The sequence below is a fragment of the Drosophila innubila genome, chromosome X (genome assembly GCF_004354385.1).
Source record: "Drosophila innubila isolate TH190305 chromosome X, UK_Dinn_1.0, whole genome shotgun sequence".
NCBI lineage: Eukaryota > Metazoa > Arthropoda > Insecta > Diptera > Drosophilidae > Drosophila > Drosophila innubila.
In genome coordinates this window covers 35,484,600-35,494,643 of record NC_047626.1, presented here as the reverse complement: position 1 = coordinate 35,494,643, position 10,044 = coordinate 35,484,600, and the positions used below count along the sequence as shown (strand labels likewise).

General features: G+C 34.3%; 1 long non-coding RNA gene across 4 annotated transcripts; it reads right to left on the bottom strand.

Annotated features, from left to right (window-relative positions):
- Positions 1-1,032: 1,032 nt before the first annotated feature.
- Positions 1,033-9,552, bottom strand: LOC117788975. Of its 4 annotated transcripts, none has more exons than XR_004617812.1 (4): positions 9,448-9,552; positions 9,293-9,392; positions 9,064-9,197; positions 1,033-1,216 (listed from the first exon to the last, which is right to left on the bottom strand). It is a non-coding gene; the product is annotated as an uncharacterized LOC117788975 (long non-coding RNA). The 4 variants fall into 4 exon arrangements; XR_004617817.1 differs by having other exon boundaries at positions 9,293-9,388; positions 9,448-9,550; XR_004617814.1 differs by lacking the exon at positions 1,033-1,216 and adding an exon at positions 3,896-4,088.
- Between the last annotated feature and the right edge of the window lie 492 nt (positions 9,553-10,044).

Here is a 10,044-nt window from a genome sequence, read left to right as displayed (position 1 = left end):
AAAAGAGAACAGTGTAAAAAAAACAACGAAACAAACACAGTATATAAAATATTAAAAAAAAACAAAGTGAAAAGAACCAGCGTTTGAAAATGCTACGCTACTCCGTAGTTTTTCGATTTGCTCTGGCTACCGCTCTCACTTTTGACGAGAGCCGTAGCAGAGCCATAGCCGAACGAAAAAATGTATTAGCTCTGCTATGCTCTCGGATTTTGTCGTGTTAAAATCTGTAGCAATAGCAATAGCACAAAACGAAATGAGCGACTATGCGTAGCCGGAGCGATAGCCAAAAAACGAGAGCGAGATGAGAGCAGAGCATACGCAATTGTTTTTTTTTGCTACGGCTCTCTTGTGTATGTATCTCATAATACGAACCAGCAATAACAAACGATCGCCGAATTGCAGCAACGCAGCAACAACAACAAATACATACACAAGAGAGCCGTAGCAAAAAAAACAATTGCGTATGCTCTGCTCTCATCTCGCTCTCGTTTTTTCTATCCTACGCATAGTCGCTCATTCGTTTTGTGCTATTGCTATTGCTACAGATTTTAACACGACAAAATCCGAGAGCATAGCAGAGCTAATACATTTTTCGTTCATATGCTACCCTCGTCAAAAGTGAGAGCGGTAGCCAGAGCATAGTAAAATTTTTATTGCTCTTGCTGCTACGGAGCAGTTTTTGCAAACGCTGAAAAGAACAATAAAAAAAGCAATGGTAACAAAGTAGTAAAAAACAATATATTTGACAAAAAAATTATTTTGTTTTAACTATATATATTACATTTTATTAAATAATTCTAAAATTTAATTTTATACATAATTTGAGTTCTTAATATAAGTATTTAAAAGAATAAATATGGTCTGAAACGCGCTTGAAATAAGTACAAAATGTTCTTTAACTTATCTTAAAAGTACTTAAAAAAATCTAGAATCAAGTATTTAGGGACTAAATGAAAAATACTTGATATGAGAATCTTGTACTTGAATCACGAATTTTCGGGATAGGCGCAATTCTGACATCGATCGTACTTGATTTGAGTACTGAATACTTGATTTTTTTTGGAGTGTATAGCCGGAACGTTATTGAAATATCAAAACGGTCACCTACTGACAAAAATGACTCCTGTTTGCCAACATCCAAATTGTAAAAATCATTTTTTTTTTTCTATTGGAACATTGGCAATTGGTTCCCACAATTCCATCGCTTTAATGACCACTATAAAAAGAAGAAGAGACTGTGAATGTAAATATAATAAAATTAAACACTTATTGGCTGTGAGATATGAATATTTATTTCAAATGATGCAAGGGGCATTCTGAAATGATCCTTCAACTCGTCCATTCTATAGTCTTGCACTGTTACCTTAAAAAACATCTGAGAGCGAATGCGCTGCTTTTTCTTTTTAAAGAGACTCTCTTCCAAATCATCTTCATTCAAAATATTTATTACAGCATCTAAAACATTGTTGGTATTAACGGAATCCGCCAATTCGTTAATCAAAATTAAAGTTGCTTCTAATGCATGTTGTTTATGTAGCTTACAATTGTGAAGTTTATTTTTACAATTGCTTGCGATTTGTTTTATCGATAACAAAGCATCAAAGAATTCTTGAGTACTATTTTGGTGATGAATTTTCACTCATCATAATCATAAAATGGCATCATAATTGTACATCACAGCCATTCAGCAGAACAATCGAGAAAATTTCATCGATTTTCTGTTGTCGATGTGTTCTGGAGAACGCACCCAATGTCAAAAGCAAAAGCAATTGCAAAAATTTCTAATATCCCACAAAAATATTTTTACACAAGGTAAAAGTCTAGTGACGAAAGCATATACCAGCCCCAAAATTTCTGATATCCAATTTTGTGACGAACAAAATAGAATTGAATATAAAATTTGTAAATAAAAATATAAATAAAAAAAATTAAAATTACGAAATTGGCATTCGGCACTGCGCAAATAGTAATTTTTATGTTCGTGGTAGCTTACCCTTTTTGCGCACAGTACAGAATGACAATTTTGTGTTTTTTTTATTTTATATTTTTGTTTAAAATTTTTATATTAAACTGTATTATGTTCGGTAAGGATGTATAAAACTAACTTAAATGCATATTCTATAAGTTTGTTTATATCTCATAAAACAAAAAAGTTATTCATACTAAAACTTGATTTTCGACCGATTGTTCTTATGGGCGCTATATGATATAGTGGTCCGATCGAAAAAAGAAACAAGTTTGATCTGCCTGCAATATACAGGAATCTACATACCAAGTTTGGTGTCACTAGCTTTTAAATTGTTCTTATAATTTGGAAATCAAACTTTCTATGTCGATTTTTGGGCAGTAAAAGGGGCGTGGCCGAATTCTGAAACAAACTGGATCTGCTTGAAATATAGAGGAACCTACATACCAAGTTTGGTGTCTTTAGCTCTTATAGTATCTGAGATCTAGGGTTCATACAGACGGCAGGATAGACAGACATTGCTATATCGACTCGGCTCTTGATCCTGATCAAGAATATATATACTTTCGGGTCTGCCACGCCTCCTTCTGCCTGTTACGCACATATTCTTAACACTAAGCACACTAACGCACTGAAACATATGTGTGTGTTGGTGCCGACCACTGTTCTAAAGGCAGCTGTTTCCTAGGTTCTGACAAGTAAAGAAATTTTAAATCAAGATATCGAGATGATATCGGTCGGCGAGGGTTCGAATCTCATAATTATGTATTTTACATATCTTTAGAATATTATTGTATATATATTGATTTAAATGTTTTTATTAATTGTTTTTTTAATTTTCTGCCTATGGTATCCAGGAATCTACATAACATGTTTGAGGTCTCTAGCTCTTAAGGTTTCTGAGATCGACGCGTTCAAACAGACGGACGGACGGACTGTAGCAACTAACCGCGAGCGGAGCGAGCCGGGGGTAGGCAAGCGAAACGAGAAAGGGGCGGAGCCCCCTTGTTTTGGATAGATTTGGGGCCCTATATAAAGAAAACATTTTTTTTTATGGCAGAGATTTTTTTAGATTTTTAATAAAATTAGACTTTTACTTCTTAATTTTTTTAGAGGTGCGCCCACATTTGTCATCATTACTCGAAAATGCCAAAACCAATTATTAAAAGCTTTACTTTTCTGAAAGCTAATGAATATACATGTGTATAACTTATACATATACAGTCTAAGATTTAAACCAGTAGGTTTTTGAATTAAGAAAATTATGATTTTTTGTTTAGCTTTTTTTTTTTAATTTTTTTACATTAAAATTCAAGAAAAGCTCGAAAAAAAATTTATTACACTTTCTTTTCTATTTTATGTAAGTATCTGCATTAATTACGCGTCGTTTAAGATATGATTCATTAAAATCTATGTAGAGTCGGCTAAGTTATTAGCAAGTTCCACGCAAAGGTTGATTTTCGACTTATCGATCCCATGGCAGCTATATGTTATAGTGGTCCGATTCCAACCAAATTTGGACAGGTTGTATAAGACTATACGAAATTTATTATTTCTTAGTTTGATATAGACAACTTAAAAAATATTTTTTTTTTTTTTTTATAAAAAATTTGTATATTTTATTTAAACTGGTTTTCTGCTACCATTAGTGGCAATTTAATCTAGTTTTACATTTAAGGGAAGGAACAATTGATCACAGGAGATACATATATAGAATTATATTATTTACAGTATATTATTTACAAAATTTACAAATTAATGAAGGAACCTAGTAGGGAGATCCAATGGATGGCACCTTTTGAGTCTTCTCTTTCTGGGTTTGGTAGTTAGTCGTCTGGCTAGCGCGTTAGGATGACCACCAAGGCGTTGAACGTAATTCGAGGCCTGTAGTTGCATAACATCGCCCACTTTCGGAACCTTTAAGTCTCTTTCGATGTCCCTATTTCGCATGTACCATGGTGCGTTGCATATTCGCCTCAGGATTTTTGATTGGGCAACTCTGATTTTGTTTAAGTTTGTTTTTGCCGCAATGCCGTAAATTTGAAGTGCATATTTCCATATGGGGCTTAATATGGATTTATAAATAGTGACTTTGCTGTACAATGACAGCTTATTTCTGGATCTTAAAAAAAATAAAAAAAATTTTATACTTAAGTTTGCTTATCGCTTGAATGTAAAGGGCAATTAAAGATATCCAATATATGAGTTTGATTGAAATATCTCCAAAAACAAAACAGTTTATCATACTAAAATTTGATTTCCTATCGATCGGCTACATAGTGGATCGATTTGAACCAATTTCGGTCAGGATGCATCAGATCCATCTTCAAAAACAAAAACGTTTTTCATACTAAAACTTGATTTAGACTGATCGGTCATATGACAGCTACATGATATAGTAGACCGATTTGAACCGATATTGGTGAAGATATATAAGGCAACACAAAATTCATAATTTGTGAGTTTGGTTGAAATATCTTAGAAAATAAGTAAAGATGGATTTTCGACCGATCGTTCCTATGGCAGTTATATTAAATAGTCAACCGATTTAAACCAAATTTGGTACATAACCTGCGAGATTGAATGCTATATCATAATAAACAGCAGAAGTTTTCATACTAAAAACTGATTTTGAACCGATCCCTCCTATGGCAGCTATATGATATAGTAAACCAAATATGGTCATAATGTGTAAGACAACAACAAATTGATATTCTGTGAGATTGGTTAAGGTATCTCAAAAAGAACAAAAAATTTTCATACTAAAGGTCATGCTGCTCCACAAGGAAGTCATAACAATCGCCGTTTCACCATAGATTTTGATAAATCATATCTTAATGCCCCGTTCAGACGATCGTTTTTCCACCGACACTTTTTGCTGAAATATTGTCAGGTGTCGTGTAAATACACACAATTTGACAGCGTTGGAAAAAAGACCGACGCTCACCGATGGAAATAGAACACGTTCTATTTCATCGGTTTTTCGGAGTCGGTCAAATGCCTACTATGTTAAGGCATTTCTTGTATGAAATTGTTCAAAGTGTGACCAGACTCTGTAAAAACAAAAACCGTTGGGATTTTTGTTTGACATCCGATGTGAATTGGGTGAATGTCACAATTTACTGTCGGTGAAAAAGTGTCGGCTAAAAGTGTCCGTCTGAACTGGGCATAAACAATGCGTAATTAATGCAGCTATGCAAATGAAATAGAAAAGAAAATTAAATTAATTGTTTTCGATTTTTCATTGAATTTTAAAGTAAAACTAGTCGGAAAGACTATAGTCGGGATCCCGACCATAGGATACCCGTTACTTATTTCAATATGTATAAAAGTACTTTAAAGAAAATACTTGTTTGCTGCCGATCTTAATGCGATTCAGTGGGATAATGGATAATACTAATAGATATCGTTAATTACACTAGCCAACAGCCCAAATCTGAATTGAACCAAACCCACTTTTTTGGATAGATATGAGGCCCCAAACGACGAAAACATTTTTTTTTTTTTTTCTATGGCAGTTTTTTTTTAGAATTTTTAAAATTTGGCTTTTTGTCGTGCGGTTTGTTGGAGGCGCGCCCACTTTTGTCATCATTACTCGAGAATGCCAAAACCGATTTTTAAAAACTTTCCTTGTTCTAAAAGATAATGAACATATCTGTAATTATAGTTTCAGAGCAATAGTTTAAAAGCTATTAATGTTTGAATTAAGAAAATGTTGTTTTCTTTTAAGTTTTTTTTTTAGCTTTTTTTTACTTTAAAATTGAAGGAAAATTCAAAAAAAAATTCTGAACATCGGTTTTTTTTTCGAAAAGCTGCGTATATTGAGCGTCGCTTAAGATATGATTCATTAAAATCTATGAAGAAACGGCGATATAACCAAGCTCACAGGATTTGAATTTGTTAATGTCTTACACATTATGACCAAAGTTGGTTCAAATGTGACCACTATATCATATAGCTGCCATAGGAACGAAGGGTTGAAAATCAAGTTCTAGTATGAATAACTTCTTTGTTTTTTGAGATATTTTCACTAAACTGACCGAATATGCATTTAAGATGGTTATTTGAACTATTAAATTCGTTTCTATATATAGAAACCCATGCTGTATGTACAGTCCCGCAATCACAGAGAGCTCGCTTCTTTGTGAGCTTAAATTAATTAAGCCAGTACATACACCAGGTCCCGATGGTGTGCCTGGTTCCGTATTAAAGTACTGTGCGGATTCCTTGTGTTGACCGCTACATAAGTTATTTACTTTGTCAATTGACTCTTCATCTGTTCCAAATCTATGAAAAGACTCTTCTATCTCTTTTCTAACTCTCTTATCCCTCTTCACAAAAAGGGTATTAAGAGCGACGTTTAGAATTATAATGGTATTGCTAAGCTTTCTGCAATTCCGAAGTTGCTTGAGAAAATAATAACTTCTCATCTTCAACATTTATGTGGTTATATTATTTCCCCTACTCGGCATGGGTTTATGAGATGTAGATCGACAACCACTAAACTTCTTGAGTTTACTTCGCTTGTGATTAAGGGGTTCAAGAAAAAGATGCAAACTGACGTTATTTATATGGATTCTAGTAAAGCTTTCGATTCTGTAAATCACTCCCTACTAATTCATAAGCTTGATCTTCTCGGCTTTCCGAATAATCTTCTTCTTTGGATATTCAATTATTAAAGTAACAGAACTCAAAGAGTTAGTTTTAAAACTTCATTTTCAAAATCCATTAAAGCTACGTATGGAGTACCGCAAGGTAGTCATCTTGGCCCATTTCTATTTACGTTATTTATAAACGATCTCCCAACTGTTCTATCTCAATCACGTGCACTAATGTATGCGGATGACGTCAAGCTTTGTTTAACCTATAGTGAACCTTTATCTGATAGGTTTTTGCAAGCGGACTTAAACGCACTGTTACTTTGGTGTCAAGCTAATTTTCTAAATTTAAATAGCTCAAAATGTAAAGTAATGACTTTCTACAGATCCTTTCGGCATACAATGGGAGTTCTTGAGTTTATTAAGCGATGTTCCAAGGAAATTGATGATCCTTATATTACTAGGCTTTAATATATACCTCTCTTGTTCGCCCGATTCTTGAGTATGGGTCATGCATTTGGTCCCCTCAATACGAATAACATCGTGCCAGGATAGAATCGATTCAAAAACAATTCTTAATATTTGCTCTTCGCGGCTTGAGCTGGAACTCAGAAATTCAGATGCCTTCATACTCTAGAAGACTTCGCTTAATCAATCTTCCCTCTCTTACTAATCGTAGAATTATGCTTGGAGTAATGTTCGTTCATAAATTACTACAGGGTCAAGTAGACTCAGTTAGTTTGATGGAAGAAATAACTTTCAACATACCTTTTGGATTAACTTGTAACTTTAATCCATTGTATCTTCTGCATTGCACCACTAACTGGGCTTTGCATGAACCTCTTCGTATTCTGTGTGCTGATTATAACAATCTATACCGTACGATTAGTTTCGAGTGTTCTTCGCTTATTATTAAAGCCTCTATATTAGTATTTCTAACTAATCTTACTTACTAACTAATCTCTAATTTTTATCTTGGTCTGATTGGGGTTTTCTGGGTTTTCCCCAATCCTTGCAACAAATGTTGGACCAATCGTTTTCTTTTTCATTTTAGATACTCACAGAATATTTATATTTACATTTACATTACACAGTAATATTTTAATGTATAGTTAAGTGTCGGCTGCTTATAGTTTGACAAAAAATAAAAAAATAAATATAACTATATTAATTACCCATCGTTAAGTTTGTTAACCGTCAAAATCTATGGAAAGTCGGCTAAGTTATTAACATATAAACAATGCAACAAGTTTTTCGCAAAGGTTGATTTTTAACTGATCGGTCCCATGGCAGCTATATGTTATAGTGGTCCGATTTGAACCAAATTTGGTAGGGATATATAACACATAACCAGATATACAACCTGTGCGATTGGTTGATACATCTCAAGAAATAACACAACTTTTCATACTAAAGATGAATTTTCGACCGATCGTTCGTATGGCAGCTATATGATATTGTAATCCGATTTTAACCAAATGTGGTCAAAATTGAAAGATAACACCAAATTGATTCCTTTTGAGCTTGGTTAGGATATCTCAAAAAACACATAAAATTTTCATACTAAAGGTCATACCGCTCTACAAGGAAGTCATAAAAATCGACAAAAAAATGCAAAGATATACAATTTTATTATATCGCCGTTTCTCCATAGATTTTAATGAATCAAATCTTAAACGACGCTCAAATCATACAGCTTTGCAAAAATTAAAACCGAAGCTCAGATTTTTTTTTTAATTTTTCTTGAATTTTTAAGTAAAAAAAGCTAAAAAAAAAAGTTTAAAAAAAAAATTTTCTTAATTCAAATATTAATAGCTCTTAAACTATTGGCTAAAATCTTAGACTGTGTATGGATGAATTATAAAAACATATTTAATCTGCGTATGGTGTCCAGGCACCTACATATCAAGTTTGAATTCGCTAGCTGTTATAGTCTCTGAAATCGACGCGTTCAAACAGACGGACATGGCTCAATCGACTGGGCCATTGATCCTGATCAAGAATATATATACTTTGGGGGGTCTGCCAAGCCCAATTCTGCCTGTTATATACATTCTGCCAAACACATTATACCCATTTTTGCCCATTTTCAATGGGATCACGGTAATTGTGATTGCAACGTAGGGCGCTATTCACGTTTTAAAAATGGGCACATGTGCCATCTGCAAGAATGACAGGGTTAAGTGAGCACCCCAAATAAAAAAAAAACGATAAATTTGAAATCTTGTTCACTTTAATGTCTAGGGATATTTCGGCCGAGCTCAACGAGTTCCTAACGTTTTGGGTGAGAAAATGTTAGGGAATACCAAGGAAAGTTGGCTCAGACCTCGATTGTAGGTTAAAGTCCTCAACGTTTTTCGACTTCGCATGATTTTCCCTATCCCTTGCGATTAGGGACAGTTCCCCATGGATTCAACTTTTCTTTGAAGTTTGGAACTGCAGGATAATTACACATCTCCACATATACACAATCACATTTACAATTATTCTTAAACTTACCTGCACACATAAAAAATATATATATATATACATATTTTTATTCCCGCGGCGTCTCCGCAGTACCATCTTTCCCCAACGTTTTCTGGCAAGTTTATTAAAGTCAGCAATGTTGTTTTAGTTGTAATGTTCCTGACCTGTCCTCGTTGTTGTATTGTTGCCAAATGTTGTTTGATGCATACCATTAATAGGATAATGTTATACGAATCTAAGATATGAAAACTATACTCACCTGAAAGAAATATGATGTCCGCTTAATTTTTTTTAGAAGGGGAACATGTGTGCCGACGCAGGCTGAGATAAGCTTATCTGGGTGACCAAATGGGGCCTGTCTGAACATAAAATGGACGAGAGTCGTATTCTTGTTGTTTTGTGAATTTTACCTACCAGTTGAACCTATTGTTACAGTTTTTCGTCGCCGTCGTCTTTTATTGCTGTTTGTTTTTCTCTGTGGCGATAGCGATGGTAGTTACAGATGAGCTGCAATTGTTTGCATTAGGGAGTAGGGCTGCAAAAACATCGATGTTAAAATCAATACTATCGATGTTTTCAAAATTATTCAATGCATGAATATTTTATTTTCAACATCGAAGTTTCATTGCATGGTGAAGCTTCAGACTGCGAGTGTGTTTAATTAGTTTTTAGGTGTAAAATGAAGATATAATTTTTTTTCGCTCACCTAGTTATCGATAGGTAATATCGGCAAATGCGGCGAGTAGAGTCTGTGGGGGGAGTGGCAACTCCAAACGTTTTGCTAGACGAAGACAGGTAGCAACTTCAAAACGAGACAGCGCATATGCGTATACCCCCTTATGCCCCTTCGAAGCAATTGAGTGAAATTGGACTCAAACTGCAGCAACGGTGGGATGAATAGGAGCAAAAGGGATTGAAAACTTTTTCATTAAACCACGTTGCTGCAGAGTATGCGAACAGAGACTTCGACTTTGACAGCGGTCAGCGACGGTGGCTTTTTATAAATTGTCC